At 42.4% G+C, this 23,702-nt stretch overlaps 1 long non-coding RNA gene across 1 annotated transcript; it reads right to left on the bottom strand.

Annotated features, from left to right (window-relative positions):
- Positions 1-441: 441 nt before the first annotated feature.
- On the bottom strand, positions 442-23,446 carry LOC148525192 (uncharacterized). The gene is made up of 3 exons (XR_015878303.1): positions 23,362-23,446; positions 1,134-1,209; positions 442-944 (listed from the first exon to the last, which is right to left on the bottom strand). It is a non-coding gene; the product is annotated as an uncharacterized LOC148525192 (long non-coding RNA).
- Between the last annotated feature and the right edge of the window lie 256 nt (positions 23,447-23,702).

Here is a 23,702-nt window from a genome sequence, read left to right on the forward strand (position 1 = left end):
CTGTGCTGCCGCTTCAATATTTTGTACCCCCAAATCCTTCTTACATTAACAATAGCAAGATAGCTGCTCAGTTGACGCCTATCATCCCCCATTTCACTGAACCAGGGAAACGATTGCGATTGTAGCTTCCATCAAGTGTGTGTGTATGCATTGTGCGGCTTATGCAATGTTTGCAAATTATTGTTAGGTCCATCACACTTTTTGACTTGCCAAATTGGAGTCCCATAAAGTTAAAAGGGGCCTATTTACTAAGCTTTGTTAGGAGATAAAGTGAACGGTGATAAGGTACCAGCCAATCAGCTCCTAAATGCCAATTTTCCAACACAGCCTGTAACATGGCAGTTAGGAGCTGATTGGCTGGTACCTTATCACCGTTCACTTTATCTCCTAACAAAGCTTAGTAAATAGACCCCAAAATCTTAAAAGTGTCTCTAGTCAACTGATATAATCGAACTGAGATTAAATATGAATACTGTCTGTGATTGGAAAACACGCAAAAACAAAAACACACAGCACACAGACATACGACTTCACTGACGCAATATGCCACAGCCATCAGAGGTGCCCTGTGCTTGAAAGTGACTGTATGTTTATATGGTTACAGTTGTGAGTGTGACATATACATTATGCACAAGCACTAAGCAGATTTAGTTTCCTGGAATTATTCACATTTCCAAAAATGCCTAAAGGGTTAATGTGTCTGCATATCCTAAATAGATTACAAGTCGGCGAGTCAGGTTTTCATGTGAGGCCATTGTCTCTGACGAAAGATTCCCAGCTGTGCCAAGAAATGTAATATTTCTTGATTTAAAGGCGGAGTGAGTGTGAACACCTCAGTACGGAGATGCTGGGGTGGGAATTGAGAAGAGCGGTGTGTCCTTTGAAGTCGGGAGGAAAATGCTCTTCTTAAAGCTCCTGTACTGACATGACTCTTGATTCTAACTCTGAAAAAAAAAAATGTCAATTATAAAACCAAGAAAATGTGTTACAAAATATAGTATATACCATTCTGTCTAGTAAATTCATTATTAAGGCTATATTGATTCACAATATTGTACAGTATATTCAATGTAGGAAAAATAAAGTTTTTAAAAGGTAAAATGACAAAATAATTAGAGATGATGTGCACTGACCCGCCGTGTTTTGGTTTTGGATCCGGATTCATCTTTGTGTTTTGGTTCTGCAAAACCACCCTCACGTGTTCTGAATCTGTATTTAAAAAAAAAACAACAGCTAAATATGACGTCATTGTCACCTGTTAGCATGCATTCCAAAACCCGAGTTCGGTTTTTAAATTCGAGTTCCGAACCACGGGTAAATCCAAACCGTTACTCGATTCAAGTCGGTACTCCAAAGTGATTCCAAACTCAGACTCGGTTTGACTCGGAACCCCTAAATTCGGTTGTTGTTGGTTCTCTGAGATCCCGACCCGCACAAATAATAGATCACAAGGAAAACGGATTTCTGAGCCTGTGACCCATGCCTTCATATCTTATGGAACTCATCAGCCACTTCTAATATCCTTATAATTTGCGGCCAAGGGTATATTATTAGATACAGTGGCATCATGAGGTGGGTGCGGGGGTTGCCACCAAAATGCTGGCTCCTCTGGAGTGACAGGAGCCGGGTGCTGCAGTGTGACATTCTCCTACAGCATCCAGCTCTTGTCATAGAAGAGGAGTTGATAGTGCAGACTGCACTGTCCTATAGAATGCATGTACTTGTAATCCACAGGTGGTAAAAGTAGTAGGATTAGCATCTAATGCTGGTCTATCCTGATTCCAGAAAAACAATAGCTTTGGTTTTACAATAATAAGGCACAGTTCCACTTTCAATAGAACAATTATATTCAGCACTTCACAGTATCAATAGGTCAGCCCCAAAGTGCTCTTTAATCTGTTTAAGAGTAAAGATTCCTCCCTTTACACTTTTAAACTCACTTTCAGCACACTCAGGTATTTAGCTAGGTCTATTGCATAAGTTAGTGTTACACAGTACTTTCAATATGTTTCTTAATATACTTTCAATATCTCTCAATATATTCCCAATAGCACTCCAGTTTACAATGGTTATCAGTATCTCTTAATGGTTATTAGTATCTCTTAATAGAGTTTAGTATCTCTCAATAATACTTAGTATCACCCAATAGCACTTAGTTCTCAGTATCTCTGTAGGGACATCTCCCTTTTATAGCTTTTTCTCACACCCAGACTCCACTGATCTTAGCTGCAGGTCCCAATGAGTCTCTGTCTGAACTTCTCAGCCCCACTCTGCCATTGCTCTACAGTGGTCCCCATCGCACCATCAGTGGGTATTCAGTGGCACTTGCCACTCTGTACCACATGCCCAGTCTCTCTCTTCAGACCTGTGGCACCTCACCCCATTTTGCTACTCGACTCCTCAGCATCTCTCCAACTCCACTGCGCATGTGTAACCAGTAACTCCCTGTTCTGTTGCTGGCTTGCCTCTTTTTGGAACTTTCAGGCTCCACCTAGTGACTGCCTCCTAAACTACAATGTCCATTGGCTCCTACGGAATTTTTGCAATTTGTATGTAGCTGGCCTTTGTACTACTGTAATGTTACTGTATGTTCCACCCCTCTGTACGGCACTGCAGAAATAAAGATGAGTCTGTGCCCACTGTAGCCTCAGTTTCCAGTGCTTAGCTAAGTGGACCCCATTGTGAGTTTTGTGCACCATTCTCTGTAAACTCTAAAGGTACTTGTGTGTGAGGATCCCAGGAGATCAGCACTTTCTGAGATCCTAAAACCACCCCATCTGGCACTAGAGTCATTCCACGGTCAAAGTTACTTAGATCACATTTATTCTCCATTCTACTGTTTAATCGGAACAACAACTGAACCTTATGACCATGTCTGCATGCTGCTATGAATTGAGCTGATGCCACATCATTGACTGATAACATACTTGCATTAATGAGCCAAGTGTACATGTGTGAAGTAACCACTGAATGTATAAATATATATTTTCAACTGTCAGTGAGAAAAAAGTATTGGTTAGTAAATGGTAATCTTTTATGTCCTCAACATCAAGTTAATGCATGCAGAGAATGATTTTTGGATTGTGCAACATTTTAAGCACTTAAAAGCCTCTTTGTGTTGTAGAAAGTTTCCACTTACAAATTGTGAAATTATATAAAATTGAGTGTGTAAAATATGCTAGCTGTCAGTAAATTTGTTTATTAAAATGTCATTTAAAAATATCTTCAAGAATTGTTGATCCTTTGGTGGAGCTGTGTACATGTTGCAAGAGGCACAGTGAGTATTTTTGAACTAGGACACAATGTAAGCTATAACCCATATAATTTCTAAGACTATTGTTCTAAGCAGCAATTACTTACAACCATCAAGTGATTTATAGTCTTGGGCACTTGTATCACTATAATCCATCCCCTAGTTAAGAACCCTTCAAATCAGTTTGTTATCAATCCTGTACCACAGGCCCTCTATAGACAGCACTATTAACAGCCACTATTTTACTAGGTCTATCTCTACTGGTTATATATCTTTCTGTATTAACATGTCTATGGCACTATATAGTGAATCAATGATACTTAGGCCAAGAGGGACTCACATTCCAAGAAAGTGACATTTCTGGGAGAGATGAAGGGGGTAGAGTCATTCACACACACACACACACACACTATTTTTTTCTGTTCTTCAACAAATGATCTGATCACTGAATAAATACTGGCAATTAGCTGTGTACAGTCAGTTCTGGTAAGGGTATGGGAGTAAGTTCTTTGGAATATGAAATAAATAATATCTGTCTCTAATGTACTTAAAATAAGAAGCATATCATTTTGTATATTTCTTCTATATGTAGATAAACAAAAATAATCACACGAATCTCAGTGCATAACTTAAACTTACTTACTGGGAACGATTGAACTTCTGCTGCTATATGACACTAAGCACAATATCACTGCTATGTAATTGAACTTGTGCTGCTATAGGACACTAAGCACAATATCACTGCTATGTGATTGAACTTGTGCTGCTTTAGGACACTAAGCACAATATCACTGCTATGTGATTGAACTTTGCTGCTATAGGACACTAAGCACAATATCACTGCTATGGGATTGCAATTGTGCTGCTATAGGACACTAAGCACAATATCACTGCTATGTGACTGAACTTATGCTGCTATAGGACACTAAGCACAATATCACTGCTATGTGATTGAACTTGTGCTGCTATATGACACTAAGCACAATATCACTGCTATGTGATTGAACTTGTGCTGCTATAGGACACTAAGCACAATATCACTGCTATGTGATTGAACTTGTGCTGCTTTAGGACACTAAGCACAATATCACTGCTATGTGATTGAACTTGTGCTGCTTTAGGACACTAAGCACAATATCACTGCTATGTGATTGAACTTTGCTGCTATAGGACACTAAGCACAATATCACTGCTATGTGATTGCAATTGTGCTGCTATAGGACACTAAGCACAGTATCACTGCTATGTGATCACTGCTATGGGATTGCAATTGTGCTGCTATAGGACACTAAGCACAATATCACTGCTATGTGATTGAACTTGTGCTGCTATAGGACACTAAGCACAATATCACTGCTATGTGATTGAACTTGTGCTGCTATATGACACTAAGCACAATATCACTGCTATGTGATTGAACTTGTGCTGCTATAGGCACAATAAAATCTATGGGCAGTGGATAGAAAATGGAAACACCAATATAGAGGGCCTGATTCAGAGATGTACGCTAATGCAGCTGCCAGGATTTATGTTGAGGTGCCCACCAGCGGCTGCGCAAATCCAAGCAACTGCATACAAAGACACAGCTCAGTCACAGATCAGTCGATTATCTGACTTCTGAGTAACCCTATGGTCACGCCAGAACTGAGATGCTGGAGCCATTATTACTGCATATGGGAACACAGTCGCAAGCAGAGACACACACCAAAAATAGTCGCAACATGCCTGCGTATGAGTTGCCACCTCCTGGTTGTCACCCTTAAATGATCCCTGCCTGTCAATCACTTTGAGCGACTCCGATGCATTCGTAGACCACCCACAATTGCTCAACTGCATAAACATCCCTACCCTTAGGAACAAGAGACCGGCCTTCACAGGCTGCTCTTTGCCATCGGACTGCCTTGATCCACTCTGCGGCATATAATATAAGATGGTGCAAGTGGGCGGAGCTATGAAGTGGTGAGCCACAATTGGTTCGCCATGGTCGCTCCTGATTTGCTGCCGGTTCTTGAGGCATGACCGGCTTGTGCCTAGCACCACATTTAAACTGCTGCAACCCCATTGGGCAAACCTGAATCTGTGCAAGCTTGTCCGCGTAAGCGCCATATTGCCACACCAGAACCACTACTGGGAGGAAGATGGCGTCCCCCACCAGTCCGCCTGACAGCGGAAACAAGTGAGGGACTGTCCACACCGCTGGGCACCCAGTGCCTGTAGATGTACATTAGGGAAGTAGCACCATTCTTTATAAATAAAGTAATTCAGCCTACCGTATGCTACAGACCATGGTGCCTGAGGAAGAGATGATATACAAATGTGATATAAAACACTGAGCACCTTTACGCTGTACTGTGTGTTACGCATGGTGTACTGTAACTGAGGGCCTGATTCAGAGCCGGACGCAATTTGCGGACGGTCGTTCATGAAAAGGGGGTGGCTATTCAAATGAACCGTTCGCTCTTTGCGGTCTGTTCACGCCTCTATGTCTGAACGAGCGAACAAAACTTGCGGTCGTTTTTTTGATAACCACGCCCCCTGGCCGCTCGCATCCTACGTCATATCCACTATTTATTAGATTAATCGAGTACATCGACCAGCGTATGAACTGCTCGCTATTCTTGTGGTTGGTTTTTCCTACCACAATCTTGCCAGCAGTTCTGACTATAAAATAACCCAGTGACGTGGTCAACAACGCTGCTGTATTAATTATGCACACCCATAAAACGCCCGTTTTGACCTTTAAGCACGACTGCGTTCGGATCTCCACTCCCCGTTTTCAAGCACCTTCCCCTGTTATCACCCACATACGCCTCCTCCTGTCACTCATATTAGCAGGCATTCGCTATTTAGCGAACAAACCTTTTTTCGGCCACACTGACTGGTTCGCGCATGCGTATTACGATCCGTACGCATGCGCAGTTGGGAAAACATCGCTCCGAACGAACGAGCGGCTGCTTACGAGCGGCTCTGAATCAGGCCCTGAGACGCTCTGAGATGAGTAGCGTGCCATATTTTTCTTTACATTTTGCGTTAGTTGTATAACAGATGCAGCTCATCACCATGTACCAGAGACGCTAGGCTGAGACCTTAACCACTGAGCAATTGGCTTCACAGAAGTACAGAGTCGCAGATAAAGAATAACAGAAAAGCTGCAGCTACTCACATCAGAGCCGTTTTTACACCGATTCCAAGATGTTGCAAGCCCCAGTGGATGTGCAAGCGAGCAATGCAGCTTTTTCGTTCCCAGTTCTTTTATTTATATTAATAAGATGCAGATTTTGATTAAAAAAGATTGTCGGCGTGGCATAGTCGTACCAGACATGACACGCAGATCTGGGCTATTTGGCACTACTAGAGCCACAGTATAAAAGGGCACATCTGTAGGAATAATATCAGTGTCATGCTCATTAAATCATGGATGACCACAAATACTCTCTGGAAAAGGCATTGTCATCCTTTAAGACATCCCTACCATTAGAAAATGCTGTAACATGTATGAATGTTGTCCCACTTTTCTATTAACTGACAATTAGAATTGACCTAAAGGTGCGTATCCACTAGCAGATAGTGGAACGCAGGGGGATTACAACCGTATAGTGCCTACACTGAATGATATGTCATTCAGTGCAGGCACCCTCCCTCATCCCTGAACATGGTCAATCTGTCGTTATCGGCAGATTGAGCAGCATGTTCAGGCGATGATTGATGTGGGAGCGCGCATCCCTGGTCGTTTCCGACATTTTCATGCCCGATTTGTGCACGATTAATGAGCGATTGAACGATAACAATATCGTTATCGTTCAATCACTCATTTTAATTGGCAAGTGGATACCCGCCTTTACCTTCTCAGCAAACAACTACATGCAAATCATGCAAATAAAATGTGTTCCACAATATTATGGAACTCCAGAACCCTTTGGTGTTTATAACAAGCAATTAGGGCTTGTAGAACTCTTTAGGTTGGTGCCACATGCGCAATTATCCTTGACTCATCCCTATTTTTTTAAAGTCACTGAGGTCTCCTCTTGCAGCCATGCTAATCATAGTCATTAGCAAAAAGCATAGGCCAGCATTTCTATGCATGACCATGGCCCACGATGAGGGGATATTTGCTCAATTAAATCACAGACTTGTGAGGAAGCCCTTTCTATACTTTAATATGCGTGGTGTCCCTCTTTTATCTAGTTATTTCCACTGTACACCCCCAGCCCCCTAAACCTCTTTAAATATTTTATTAATGATGATATGTAGTGCCCGCCCATCCCCCTCTTTCCTTTGACTCCTATCTAGCTGTCTCTTTCCAATGGAGTATGGCCCTCATTCAGAGCCGCACGCAAGCGGGCGCACGTACGTTAGGCGTACGTACAAAAATATTTAAATTCAATGGCTCGCTCGTATTTTCGTTCGCATCTAAAATTCCTCCCTAAACTCTGACGACCCCTCCTCTAACTAACGAGCGTACGAAATAGCGAGCGTACATCCCCGAAATGGCTTGAAAGGAACGCACGCACAAGTATAAACAGGAAGTGGCCTTGTCAGATGTCGATTACCTGCTCCTTTATTCTGCCTACCTCCATCAATCGTATCATGCCAATCAATGTATCAATTAGCTTAATTGTTTGTTTTTTTTCAACACAATGCAAGAAACTTTACTCTTGTCTGTGTTTGTGTTTACCCGCAGAATACGTACGGATGAAACATTCGCTTGTATTGTTTAAAAAACATGTGAACCACAATTAAACAATTGTACTATTGCTGTGTATCCCCGCATATTTCCCTGGGTTCATTTCTTTATTTAAATTTGCTTACGCATGTCACTGCATCAAGCCTATCCTAACTCTCCATAGATTTCTGGCCCTGTCGAACACATGACTCATACACTAACCAATAAAATTGCTCCTGTTAATTTCCAAAATACATTAGCCAATCAGAAAATTTTTACACACTTTATCAAAAATGATTTTTAAGAAAAACACCATTGCCATCATGAGAGCCTCCGCATTCACCAGGCGTGAGCTGCTGGTGCTTACGGAGGTCATGGATCGCCGGATCACCAGCCAGCCAGAACCCATGACCAACCGGCAGAAGCGCTCCGCGTATGCGGAGGTACGGTCCCGCCTGCGGTCCTTTGGATCACGCCGCAACATCGGGCAGCTGGAGCGCAGGTGGTCCGACCTGCAACGGCGAACGCCCCGCTTGCTGGCATGCTTTCGCATGCAGATCCTGGCAAGTAAGTGTTATGTATTGTGGTTTTAATGTTTGTGTTTGTGGGGCAAACTGCGTGTGCATGTTTTCCTATCTGTTCTATTTATTATTTGTACTCATATCTGCGTGTGCATGTTTTCCTGTCTGTTCTATTTATGATTTGTACTCAGATCTGCGTGTGCATGTTTTCCTGTCTGTTCTATTTATTATTTGTACTCATATCTGCGTGTGCATGTTTTCCTGTCTGTTCTATTTATTATTTGTACTCATATCTGCGTCTGCATGTTTTCCTGTCTGTTCTATTTATTATTTGTACTCATATCTGCGTCTGCATGTTTTCCTGTCTGTTCTATTTATTATTTGTACTCATATCTGCGTCTGCATGTTTTCCTGTCTGTTCTATTTATTATTTGTACTCATATCTGCGTCTGCATGTTTTCCTGTCTGTTCTATTTATTATTTGTACTCATATCTGCGTCTGCATGTTTTCCTGTCTGTTCTATTTATTATTTGTACTCATATCTGCGTCTGCATGTTTTCCTGTCTGTTCTATTTATGATTTGTACTCATATCTGCGTGTGCATGTTTTCATGTCTGTTCTATTTATTATTTGTACTCATATCTGCGTGTGCATGTTTTCCTGTCTGTTCTATTTATTATTTGTACTCATATCTGCGTCTGCATGTTTTCATGTCTGTTCTATTTATTATTTGTACTCATATCTGCGTCTGCATGTTTTCCTGTCTGTTCTATTTATTATTTGTACTCATATCTGCGTCTGCATGTTTTCCCTCTTTTTATGAATTTTTAATTCTACTGCTATTTTTTTTTGTTTGTTTGTTTTTTTGTTTTTTTTTGTTTGTTTGGCCGGATTTGTCCATAAACTAAACGCAATTTATTTGACATATTTTAGGGGGACAGCCAAGACTCCGCCGTCAACGTCGGCGTTCCCGCCCACTCTCCCCAACCCCCAGCCAACACTCTACCCCAAATCTTTCGCCTATTCCCCACTCCTCCCCATCCTTCCCAGACCCTCTCCCGGAAATGTCGGGACTCCTTCCCCTCCGTCCCACTTCCCCCTCTCCTCCACCCACCCCTCTTCCAATTACCCCCTCCCCGGAGTCCTGCATAACTCCGCCCCATTCTTTGGGGAATGACGGATCCTCCGAGGAGGATCATGGAGGTTTTGCCGGAGCTCCCGATTTGTTTCCCGGTATGTTTTTTATTATTTTTTTTTAAAGCACAAACTGTTTGTATGTAATCATGTGTCGTGCCTTTCTTCGTGTTTTTGTGGCTTGACTTTTGTTGATTGTGAAGGTTTGCCTTTACCTCTTCCTGGTGATTTAAGCATACACATATCATACCTGTGGGAATTTGTACCTAGGCCTTGTATTTTTGCCAGCCCACCCTTTTTATTTATGTTTTTGGGTTTAGGAGTGATTAGTTTTTTAATTAATGTTTTTCTGTGGAGTCCCTATTGTTGTATTAACCCACACACTTTTCTCACCCACAGAGGAACAGAGGCGTCGGCAAGAGGTGGCGGATGTTGTGGGGCAGATGCGCCACCATGTAATCGGCCTTCTGGTGGCCCTCGACCGGCTGTCTGGCCTCCTTCGGCATTAGTTTTTTTTTTTTTGTTGTATTTTCCCAATAAAATTTTAAAGACAAATATACGTTGTGGCTCATTTTTAAAAACCAAAACCAAGATAGTTTAGCCTGACATAAGTTCCTGCAAGGATTTCCCTTTTTTAAAAGTTAGATTGTGTTTTGTCTTTGTATGTCAAACAGACACCAGAAACACATAACAGTAACAATGTAATTTCCCTTTTTGGGTGTAGTGTCAATTTCAGATTTCTACATTTTCCAGGTTCCTACTTGGTGCGCAAGCTGCTTAGGCCAATCTTACAAATCCCAAGGTTGGGCCAGGCTTCCTTTTGGTGTGGATTGGAAAGCTGAAAACATATTTCAGTTTTGCTCATCTGGCGTCAGTACTGGTTTACCCCTTAGTCAAATGTAACTTGTGTTAACCTGGTTACACTTGCTGTTAACGTCCCAAAAAAGGAAGACCATTTCACTCTTCAAACATTTATTCACCACATAACAGAGAAAACAAAGTGGTCACTCCCAAAAAAAATACACAGTGATAAATTCAAATACAACACATACCAAGAAAAAAATAAATAAAAACACAAAATCAAGAACTGGTTGACGAACGACCATGCCAACATGATTCCACAAACATGGCGTTGCGATATGGGTTCCAGAATATATGCCCAAAAGGACCAGATCCAGGTTTGGTAAGGGTAGCAGGAAGTAGTGAGCGTTGGAGTGCCAAAGATTATGTGAACAAACAGAAGATGGTGAGAAAATTAAAAATAAATTAGATGTTTGCCAAAAAAAACAAACACATTAGGTATAAACACTGGAGTTTTGAACAAACTTACCTAAAAAATCTGGCCACCACATCATCGCGTATGGCCCCCCCACATACTGACCTTCGACCAACCTCGGGGGGGCCATCCTCAGGTAAGGCATCCTCTGGCTGCATTGGGACACCACTCCTTATGGCAATGTTGTGAAATATCCCACACAGGACCACAATTTTAGACACCATATCCGGCACATACATGAGCTCGCCACCAGAGCGGTGGAGGCATCTGAATCGGCCTTTTAAAAGGCCGATACAGCGCTCCACCACTTGCCTGGTGGCTGTAAGTGCGGAATTATACGCACTTTGTGGCCCTGGTGTGGGAGCCAAATAAGGAGTGAGCAGCCAGGACATGCAAGGGTATCCACTGTCTCCTGTGAACAAAAATAGACCACATCAGGAACACTGTGTATCAAGCTTAACATTGTTATGTACTAAAGGTCTCCACTTACCCAGAAGCCACGCATCACCAGCTTGTAGGTTGGTTAATTTCTGCCATATCCCTGATTGCCGGATGACGAAGGAGTCATGAGCACTTCCGGGTAATTTAGCATTCAGGGACAGGATCTGGAGGGAGGCATCACATACCACCATTACATTCAGGGAGTGATAGTGTTTCCTGTTTCTAAATATGGCCTCCAGCCGTGCTGGAGGCTGAAGTGGTATGTGAGTACCATCCACAACCCCTATGATGTGTGGGAAGCCAGCTATTTGGTAAAAATTGGCCTTGGCCACACTAAGGGCACCCATATCCAAAGGCATTTTAATAAAATGATGGAGGTGCTTGAAAAGTGCCTCCATCACTGCCCTCAGGATCCGGGAAAAGGAGGATTGGGAGATGCCCGCCACTATTCCGACCGTTGTTTGAAACGATCCTGAGGCACAGAAATGTAACACCGCCATAAATTGCGTCAGTGGTGGTATTGCTGTTGGACTGTCAATTTGCCGCTCAAGATCACTTTCTATTAATGAGAGAGTGTCTATGATGATTTTGGGAGGTAGACGGTAGCGTCTTAAAACCTCATCATCGGGCATTCCAAAAAGGGTGACACGTGTTCGAAATATCTGGGGCCTTGCATGCCTACGATGCCTACGCCTGGGACGAGTTTGAGGTTGGTCGTCTTCCGGGAGCAGGGCCAGAACAATTCGCCCCAGATCTACCTGAAATTCAAAGTTTACAATGTAAGGCTTTTGACCCACCCCAAAAGTAAGAAAAAACAACTTAGCTTTCTGATACCATCCATAGCTGCTTACATGCCGGGGTATTGTCATGATACGTATAAACTGTAAAAAAGGCAACAATGAGACGTCAAAAATTTAAAGGGTTTTTTTTTTGGTTAAAAATTGTTGCAAGCCAACACAGAAAATAACGGAAAAACACATTTGGCCATCGATGAAAACTACATTGCACACCGTACGTCAAATAGGGTTCAAATGGACCCAAAAAATGGAAAAGGGAAAAGCAAAACTGGATTATATGATGAATAAGCCGTCCAAAATGCGGTAAATTATTCGCAAATGCAAGTCACTACACCAACAGTCAAAAATGCGGTAAATTATTCGCAAATGCAAGTCACTACACCAACAGTCAAAAATGCGGTAAATTAATCGCAAATGCAAGTCACTACACCAACAGTCAAAAATGCGGTAAATTATTCGCAAATGCAAGTCACTACACCAACAGTCAAAAATGCGGTAAATTATTCGCAAATGCAAGTCACTACACCAACAGTCAAAAATGCGGTAAATTATTCGCAAATGCAAGTCACTACACCAACAGTCAAAAATGCGGTAAATTATTCGCAAATGCAAGTCACTACACCAACAGTCAAAAATGCGGTAAATTATTCGCAAATGCAAGTCACTACACCAACAGTCAAAAATGCAGTAATTCATTCGCAAATGCAAGGCGCTACACCAACAGTCAAAAATGCCGTAATTCATTCGCAAATGCAAGACAAAAAATGGACTTACCCAACTAGAATATATAAGATGTCCTCAAAAAACTTCTTTGGGTCCGAAAACAAAAAAAAACTAAAAAAGATGAAATGAGTGTTAAACAAATTAACTAACCACAAAACAGAAGAATACACCAATTGGCCACAAATTTGAATGCACAAAACTTACCAAATCAGGAAAGGATGTTGAAAAAATGAAAAAAATGCGAACGGAAAAACCAAAGAAATGTAGCAAAAACAAACAAAAAAACAACTCTCCAAAATCCTCCAAACGCAACCAACCAACCAAATCCAAACCACTTAACCAACAACACTCCAACAACCCCACCTCGAATCCACACACACCAAGCCATAAATAGTGTTTATTTTCCCGCACAAATTAAGGATGAATCATAGGGACGCACAATCAATGATGCGGCCGCAAACTAACGACGCATGTATAAATACGACACGAAATCACATAGAATTTCTGGATGATTTCATGCTGGAAGCAGAGACATGGCTTCAAACCAGGGAAACAATGGTCAAAATTGCGGCGGTAAGGCCTTCATGCATTTTGTGTCAATGAGTATTTTAAAACATAATATTGTGCAAGTTGTGAAGTGGCTAAATCTGCATATTTACCCAAATAGGTGAGGAGGATGACATGGAAGAGACTGCTGGCCCCAGTCAACCCGCCAAAGCTGCAAAAAAAAAAAGGCAGCCACATTTCACAAGCAAGGAGATGGAGGTTTTGATCCAGAAGTGCGTTGACATCCTGCCCCAGGCAGCCAGGAATATGAGCCAAAGCCAGAAGTGGAGAATGTGGGAGGAGGTCGCCGTTGCTGTCAATAGGGTGGGTGATTATGTCCGTCTAGCCCGGGATGTCAAACGGCGGTAAGTAAACACTTTCCCATCCTATAAACAAACCCCATTGTAAAAAAAAGGATAATGGTTCCAAATTCATTCCACAGATGGGCAGACTTCAAATATCGTCTAAAACAAAAACTTGCCGACAGGGCTAGGCATGCAAGGGGGACAGGTGGGGGTCCCACCCCTGTGTCATTGGAGTTGACAGACTTAGAAGAGATGGCACAGGGGTGTGTGCAGGCTGTGGAGATGTTTGGCGTGTCCAACATGGATACGGACATGCCAGACTTTGCGGCTCCTCATGTTGGCCAAGGTAAGTCTTGTGATGTCACCAACTCAGAAATGCTATTGTGCCAATATGTAGATTCTAATGTGAGTCTTTTCTCCAATTTCCTAACAGAGACAGAGGCGGATGAGTCTGCTCCAGAGGGGAGCCTTGGCCGCAGAATTTCTGCTGACTCTGCAGGGGAGGAACCAGTACATCCGGCTGAGGACCCTGCAGAAGCCAGTCCAGGGCGTGCCCCCTCGCAGGCAGTGGGCCTCCTCACAGAACTCAATTTTAAATCGGATTGCCATACGGAGATTCTGCAGAGGATGGACGCCAGTCTGATACGGGTGGCTGAGGCCCTGGAGCAAAATGCTGCGGCCAACGTGACCATTGCTCAGGCCCTGGCGGAAAATACCAGGGCCAACATCCGCATCGCCGATGCCCTGGAGCAGCTCGTTCGCCAGCACATGGTGGAGCCGACCTCCCTTCCTGCCGGAACATCCAGATCCTCTACCTCTGGCACAACATCAGGCAATCCTCCAAATGTGCCTAGCCCTGTGCCTAGTCCAGAGGCCACAACATCTGCCTCTGGACAGGCCAGCCCGATGGCATCCCGGACCCGGTCTGGCGCCCACCCTCACCCAGCCAAACGGGCGAGAAAACGGTGACAGCAATGGCGACTTTTCCCACTTTCCTTCTGTGCTTGGCTCATATTCCTTTCTGGTCAAAACTTCCCTCTCCTTTCTTGTGAAATGTTTTTAAATTTTGTATTTACGATTATGTTAGTAGTTATGTTTTTTTTTTTTTTTGATCAAATATCTTGGCCACAAAAAAAGGCAATACAATATTATGCCAATTTGTTTGTGTGTAAACAATAAATTTAAAAAAAAAAACTGACATTGTATTGTGACATTATTGTACAAATGGGTTACATTTAATCCTGGCCTTAAACGCAAAAACTGACCCTCTTTTGTTAAAAAAAAGGCCTCTTTAAGGAACGTTTAAAAAAACACATAGCGATGCAAATTCCACAGTAAACCAAAAAAAAGGGGAGCTAATTAAAAGATGATGACATTATTTTTACAATAGGCCATAACCACCAAATTGTGGCCAAAATAAAAGCCCAAAAATGTACGCTAATTGATTATGTAATCATGACATTAGCAGCTCTGATTTCCACCTGCGTACGCTTTTGTGCTATCCCAATAAACTGCTTTCCAAACACATACCAAGCCGGATTTCAATCCAACACTAATTACTTTACTGACCAGCCGCGATTAATCGCTGCACCATCGTGGAGTCCCGGGACGGAGGAGAAGGCCATCGCCAATGTGGTCGAGTAATCCTGACCCTAAGCTGTGCGAGCATTTTGAAGGGAAAGCGGATGTTTCAGTGACGTATGAGACGGTCCGAACACATTTGACGTTCGCATCTGCTAATGTATGTACGCCCCAAAAACGCTTCGCCACGCCTGCGTTTTGTCATCTCCACCCCCGTCAACACCCAAAAACGCCCTGTTCTGTCAATCACATTTGACATGTCACTTCCTGTACGCTATTTTAGGAACGAGAGAAAAAAAGCTCGCAATCTGCCGTACGCACATGCGCGGTGTAACACCGACGCATGCGCGGTTAGTCAACATCGGAACGCAACGAGCGTACTGTTGTTAACGTGCGGCTCTGAATGAGGGCCTATATCTACTAAAAGTCGATTTTGATCAATTTAAAATCAATCAAAATCGATCAACATTAATGTTCTGTTTCTGGAGCTAAATCATACATTTAATAACAGACAATTTTTTTTTTTTAAGTATTAGTAAATGTGTGATTTAGCCCCAGATATACTACATCGATGATGATCGGTTTTGATCTCTTCTAAATCGATTACTATCGGATCGACCTTTAGCAAAAATACCACTAAGATTCTCTTTTTCTCTTTTCTTCTTATCTTCTTCTGTTGCACTAGATATTTCAAAACTATTCGCTGATCGATTGCTTTGATAATGTGCATCTATATGTAATGTTAGTACATGAGCCCCACTGTCTGCATTAGCATATCTGCTAGTCAGTGAAATGTCCAAATAGATATACAAAGAATATGTTCCAAAAGATGATTCTCTACAGACTTAAGGTGCGTACACACGGAACAATATATCTTAACGATATGAACAATAACGATATTGTTCAACGATATATCGTTCATATCATTCCGTGTGTATGCAACGAATGACCAGCGATGTGCGCTCCTGCTGGACGATAACGATATCGTCCATTGGGGATGCATGCAGGCCAAACTGGATAATATTGTTCATTTTCCATAGAGGTTTGCTATCGTTGGTCGTTCATCGTTGGTGATATCTTTGGTGTATGGATGAACAATATCGTTCATCCAGCACACCAGGAATTTCAAGGGAGATCGTTCAGCGATATCATTCGCTGAACAGATCGTCCCGTGTGTACCCAGCATTAGGGGTATGTATATTATATTTACTGAGCAATGGACTTTTAAAACCCACATTTTTGTCAATTTTGGGTAATAACAGTAAATGCAGAATTTTTTCTGTTAAATATTACTGCACTTTTACTGGCAGGCAAAATCGTCAAAAATTGTGAATTTTGAAAATCCACTGCTTAGTAAATATACCCCTTATTCAATATAAATGGTCATTAAACATATCTTACAAAGTATCACAGCTTCAAAGTAAAAAAGTTACACACATTGTTAAAATATGTAAACAATATGTTGGATGCATTTATCATATTGGCAGAACATAGACATGTAAGCAAAGGGATGACTTAGGTACGCAGATCCATATGTACAATCAGTAAAAATAAACATAATATGAACAGAGAAATAGGCCTGTGTGCAAAACAGGGGCAATCCACCCAAACGAGGCACAGTTAGGAGGTATTACCGACACCAAGACACACCAAAACTGTAAAAAAAGAAAAAGCATAAAATCAATACATCAGACAGTACAATTAGATACATTAAATGCAACTTGCTCAATCAGAAATCCCACCAACCTCTATCAATAGGATGATTCATTGTTTATTTGGTTTATTTATTTGTTGGTAGGAGTAGGCTCCTGTCATCGTGCGCCACTGGTCTATTGGTCGACGGGAGTTCCTGCGGCAGTACCCGGTGGAACACAGGAGAGTGAGACCTGTGGAACACAAGCGGTGCGTTACCATAGCAACACATCCTTGCAGATCCCGGAAGTACGTCAGCGGAAGCCCGACGGCTGGACACGTGGGTGTTGCTGGTGACTGGAGCTCAGGTATGGTGTTAGGGGGGTATTTAAGGGGTGTTTAGAATATATGTTATTTGTTGTATGTGGTCCTGACGAAGGGGTTGTATCCCTGAAACATGTGTAGACTGACAATACACGGTATTTTTTGCAAGCATTAAGTCTCTGAGTGCCGTTCTTTCTGTTGGAGTTTCTGTATGATTACATCTTGGAACTGTGCACCAGAGCTATTTAACCCATCGGAGGGAGTGCCGGCAGTTGGTGGATTGTTATATAAATCTAATGCATATATAAAAACTTTTGCACATTAATTTTCCTAATAATCAATTTCTATATTCAAAAAAGATAGTGCAATACACATTTTAATATTCCACCGGGAATTAATGAAAATAGAGTTCCATAAAAATTAATTATCCAGAAAAAAGATGTATAATAGGAAGAATCCTTTATGTATCAATGTTCCATAAGCTGTGATAAATGGATTTTAACATATAAATTCTCTTTAGTGTGGTAAAAAAAGATGCTCCTGGGACAAACAATATGATATCCACAGTCCACAATCTATTGTGCTGCAATGATGTGAACATAAACAGGAACTGACCCGGCGTATACACAAAACCACTTCATGTTTGAAAACAATCACTATTTACAGGTGATGGGGACGGCCATGGGCACTAGGTTCAGACCGAGTTTTCACAAATTTGTACATAGGTAAATTTGAAGAACTATTTATATGGATTGGCCCATTTGCTGTGAACCTAAAGTACTATGGCCATTATATAGATGATTTATTTATAATTTGGGATGGGGGAGAGCACTTGGCACTAGATTTTGTTTCTTGTATGAATAGTAATAATTGGAATTTAAAATTCGCACATTGTTTTGATTACTCACAGGTTAATTATTTAGATCTCACAATTTCCACTAAGGAAGACAAACTTACTTCTATTAATTATAGAAAAACAGTGGCCGACAGCCAGGAATTCATACCCAAAAAAAAAGCCCATAAACAACACACAACTGGAGATCTCAGCTGAACACTGCCATTAGCTAAGGAGAGCCAGGTAACAGTGTATGCCGATTTGCGGCCTGCCTGTAAGTGAATGCCATTTACTTACTAACGACTGAGCCCTTTATACACTGGGACAGTTCCTATTTATGTTCACATCATTGCGGCTCCATAGATCGTGGACTGTGGATATCATATTGGTTTTTTTGCCACACTAAAGAGAGAATTTACAGTATATGTTGAAATCCATTTATCAGAGCTGATACAAAAAGGATTCTCCATAATATACATCTTTTTTCTGGATAGTTTAATTTTTATGGAACTCTTTTTTTTCATTCATTCCCCGATGGAATATTAAAATGTGTATTGTACTGTCTTTTTTGAATATAGAAATTGATTATTAGAAGAATTAATGTGCAATAAAAAAATTTTTTTATATGCATTCGATTTATGTAATATAATTTTAGATGGAATAAACTTGTCCCCTTATTTATATACATACCTGTGTCTTGATGTCGGTAATTTCTGCCATAGTAGAATCTTTTTATAAGCGCAGTACCAATTTTTCTTTTTTGAATAGTTTGTTCTCCACTAGTAAGTCTTCACAGACTTCACAGGTGACCGCTGCTAAACTAAATTGGTTTCTTTACATGAGCGCCTGAAAATAAGGAACTTTTTTGGACTTGATTCAGACCCGCTCGCTAGATGCGTTCGCTCGCTAGAGGCATATGCAAATTTGGCAAGGCAGGCGATCACACGGTAAGGCATTACGCTAGATACGTTTGCTCGCTAGATGCGTATGCAAATTTGACAAGGCAGGCAATCGCACGGCAAGGCATTAGCACGCCCACTATGACTTGGTGTACAATGGCTCAGTGTACGCAGACGCCCACTAGCCTTCCTTAAGATGCCCACTTGCGCACGTCATCTCCAGGAAGTGTATGCAACCATCGGTAACATCGAATACCACCGGATGCATACGCAGCACTTGTGGTTGACTATACCCTACCGCAAGCACTGCCAGCAGTTCAGTCTAAAATTCAGCCAAGTGACGTGTACTATGACGCTGCCTCTTAATTATGCACACCTCTGAAACGGCGTTAAGACGCTCAGGCACCTCCACTTCCCCGTTTCTAGCGGCCAGCCTCTGTCACCACCCACAAACGGCTTCTCCTGTCACTCATTCAGCCGAGCTGTATATGCGCAACGAGCGAACGCTTGCGGATCGCTCGCACTGGTTCGCGCACACACACTGCGATGCATACATAAGTGCAGAATGCAAACATCGGCTGGCTGCGTGCGAACGCTTCTTAGCGAGCGGGTCTGAATCAGACCCTTTGTTCCTAAGACTGTGTGTACAGTTAGGAGGTATGTCTTTTTTTTTTTAACATTGGATAAATCAAAATTGATTATTTCTATCATTAGCAAGTTAATAGTGACATCAGCTAGGCTTTTGCACTTAGGCATAATATTATCAGATAGATAAAAGTCAGTTGCTATGGTGTTTGGTATACGCCATCCGCAGCTCCGTCTTTTTACAACTTTTGCAGATAAGCTGAGTTTGCAGTGAGAGTAAAACGGATATTAGAGGTCTTGAGAGCGGCTCTTATCACACTTCCCATTCTGAGAGAGAATAAGTCTGCTAATGAATATTTTGGAGCTGTTGCCTGGCAGAAAAGAAAGACTGTCTGTAATTAGACAGTGTAATCAGTTCCCCTGGGATGGGAGATGACCACTGATAAATCACACATTGACCTGTCTTTTTATAAGCGTGAAACAGCTACATTACAGCATGCGGCCACTGGTGACTGGTTTGCTGTGTTGTTTTTGCTTGCTAGCTTGCTTGCATGGTTTTCAAACCTTTTCTTACAAAACTTGCAGTTGAAGGTTGCTCATAAAGATTTTAAGGATCATAAATATGCAGCAATGTATTAATCATGTACTTGTCCTGCATTGTTTGTACTGTTAATAATTGTTTTCTTGTTTGCTCATTTGTTTATGTACATTGTAAGGCGCTGGGGAACCCTTGTGGCGCCATATAAATAAAGGATAATAATAATAATATGCATATCACGTTAATATCTGCCGTCATTTATAATTGGTAAACTGAGACAAATTAGGCCATGCCTTTATCCATCCAAATCTTACCGTAATCCACCCAAACTACATTCACACAAAAGGACTTGTTTAGAGGTGGATGCATTTGTGCTCTGAATATACAGAAAAAGCATATGTAGTTGTATATGTTGAGTCCCAGGTTTCTCAAGATACATAACAATTGTGTTAGGCGGGTTCGGCACGCAATCCCGATGCTGATAATGACAACGGTCAGAATCCCGGCAGTGGAAATCCCGACGCATGCAGATAAATATTCTAACCATACCTCTAACCCTAACCCACCTTTCCCGCAGCTTAACCCTCCCGAGGACCCCACTTGCCTGTCCTCCTCCATCAAGCCCCCGCTTGCCCACCCTACATACAGCCAATCCCACTGCAGAGAGGTACCTACTTGCCTGCCCTCCTCCACTTACTTAATCCCACTGCAGAGAGGCCCCCGCTTGTTTGTCCTTCAACCAAATATGCTGCAGTGGAGGGAGGCCTCCGCACCTGGCACGATGGGATGCCTCCTTTCAGCATCAGTGAGGGAGGACTTGCATCAATAGGCAGAGAATCACAATGCCGGTTGGCACAAAGAAGGAACCAGCAGACAAAAGATCTTACAGTCTTTTGGAGTGGACTGAAGAGAAGGTGAGCCATTGTCTGCTTAGAGTCACAAAGACAAGGCCACTGCAGTTATGACAAACTATTAGGCCTATTTAGCACTTATTAATTTTTCTCATTGGGGACTAGGGTCTGACATAGCTTTACAGAGTTTGGCCCCGCTGCTTAACACCATCCTCAGATGGTGTAAACCGCTTTTTGCCTATGGAGGAGTATTTGCAGGAGAGGGATCTTCCGATCCCTCTCCCACAACCTCTGGCCGGCTAAGGACACTGTGCGCCTGCGCAGTGTCATATTCCCCCAGAGGAGTCTTTTCACTAATGTGTAAGACTCAACCCAAATTCCAGGGACAGCGGTTATTGCTATCGCTGTGCCTGCGTGTTACACCTAGTACATAGTGGAGATACTTTCATTAAAAATTAAATGAAAAAATCTGTTTCAATATGGGCCAGAATTAATCTCAAAATATCTGGGAACATTGGGTGGGAGCCCTTTTAAAATTTTGTGTATCTAGGGGTACAAGCGCCCCTGGCAGAGTAAGGGACTGTACCCTCCATATTTTCAAAATAATTCTCCCTCCCCTATGGTTTTCCCCCTTCCACACATTAAAACAAAAAAATGTAAAATAGAGATTAATTTGATCTAAAAAAAAATATTGTTAAATTGTTCATTTTTAAAAAGCTGCAAAGATATTTCTCAAGTCTCTCTTTAGGAAACTGATCCCCCTCCCTTCCCTCCCACACACTAAAAACTAAGATATGAAGAAACCCGGAAATAGCAGCAATATTTAGCTAACACTGCACAACAATGAAAATGTTTCCGATGTGAAAATAGTTACTTCTAATTGATTTCAGCATGCAAAGAATATGACATTTAAAACTCTCAGTTAGCTCTGAGTTCCGAGATATAGCCCATTTGTTGATTGACAGCACGCCCCCTTTGGTGGGCGTGCCAGCCAGACGGAGGCGTTCCCATGGGAACGCCCTACCGTCTGAAGCCGGCCCCACTGACATCACTAGTGATGTCAGTGGGAGTGATTTTGGCTCTGATAGAGCCAAAATCACTCCAGGGCTTGCGGCAGCGAGACTCTACCGCAAGGTCTCCGTCGCAAGCCCGATGGTCGCGATGGTCTTGACCATCGCGACCATCATCATGGACGCTCGCTATAGCTGTGGGTGGTCACCCACAGCTATACGAGCAGCCAGGAGGACAATCCATTTTCATGGAGGAGGGCCCTGATTCAGAGCGAGCGCTCTGGTCAGAGCGTCCGGCTCTGAAGGGGGCCCTAAGCTTGTACTGTAGGTTTGATTATAATTTGTCACGTTCTAAGGTGCGAATAGATGTGTCTTGCCTCATTGCGCTGGCAGACATCACTGCTAACATTACAACAAAATCGGGAAGCATTTGACCATATTACTAATACAGTTACAGTAGCCACACACCGATATCCCCATGATCACTCGCAAATTTGACATGCCGCATCCTTTTAAGTCAATTTGGATTTTCCAATGTAAAAAGGGACTTTTGGTGGGTTATCGTGGTAAGAGCAGCGATGCTTATTTACTGGTTCCTAAAGGGAAACAATAGGTGGCTTATACACATAGACCCCAGCTGTAGTTAACACTTGTGGGGGCACTTTTATCATAAACAGCCATCCTAACAATTCTTGTCAACCTAATCCATGGCCTTGTTTAACCTTCCTGTACACCTGACCCTGGTGATCTGCATTTCAGGGAGTATCAGTCAGAGCCCGTGTAATGTGTCCTGCTACTGTGCAAAATAATCTTTGTCGGTGAAAAGCGGAGCATGTACAAAGATGATATGATAGTGTAATGATAGACAATCAGATAAGACTTGCTCCTGAATGGGGTTTTCAGACACTGTAAACCACATACAGATTGTTCCTTGTCAGAATCCCGGAATTCCTCATCTAATGCCCAAGGCCAGAAGCTGTTCTCTCTGCAGGAGTTTAGAGATCTGACCCAAACGACTTTATACTTCATAGCAACAGCTCTACGGGGGACCTTGTATCAGGAATTCCATCAGGTCTAGACATGCACTGCCCCCCAGTCCTGGCCATGTTACAGAATATCATGGGGACAGATATCATTGCCGGTATTAACCATTTCATTGCTAAAGGAAATACATTTTCTTTGCATAATAATCCTCCTAGAGCGTCTGATAAGCTTGGCTGTATGTTGCAACGTTCCATTAGGTATCACTACGTATTTTGTTACAGCTCTTTCTCCAACTTGCTGTTTGTCCAGGGGCAAACGCAGGATTTTTCCAGGGGGGTTTCCACACTCACACACATACATACATATATACACAACACACACACATATATGTACACACATACATACAGCATGTCACACATACCTTACACACACATACATATGTCAAACATACATTACACTTACCTTGCAGCAGGTTGGGGACAGGACCTGGCAAGCTGGCACCATGTCATTAGGCTCCTCCCCTAGTGTCAAAATGCCGTGATTCGCGGGTCACTCGAGAGGAGGCGGAGCCAAATGACACAATTCTAATAGAAATGTGCCATATTGGCTCCGCCTCCTCCTGATTAGCCCGCGTATTGTGAGGGGGGCAGGGCTTAATAACATGGTATCTGCTCTCGAGGCTGTCAGGGTGGGGTTTCTGGGTATTTAGAAACCCACACCGTCAGGGCCATATTGAAAGTTGTTGTTGTCCCTGGCAGTGGGAATGAGTGCCAAAATGAATTATTTTAAATCCTTAAGCATCT

Source organism: Taudactylus pleione, unplaced genomic scaffold, assembly GCF_031769625.1.
Source record: "Taudactylus pleione unplaced genomic scaffold, aTauple2 ptg000110l, whole genome shotgun sequence".
Classification (NCBI taxonomy): Eukaryota; Metazoa; Chordata; class Amphibia; order Anura; family Myobatrachidae; genus Taudactylus; species Taudactylus pleione.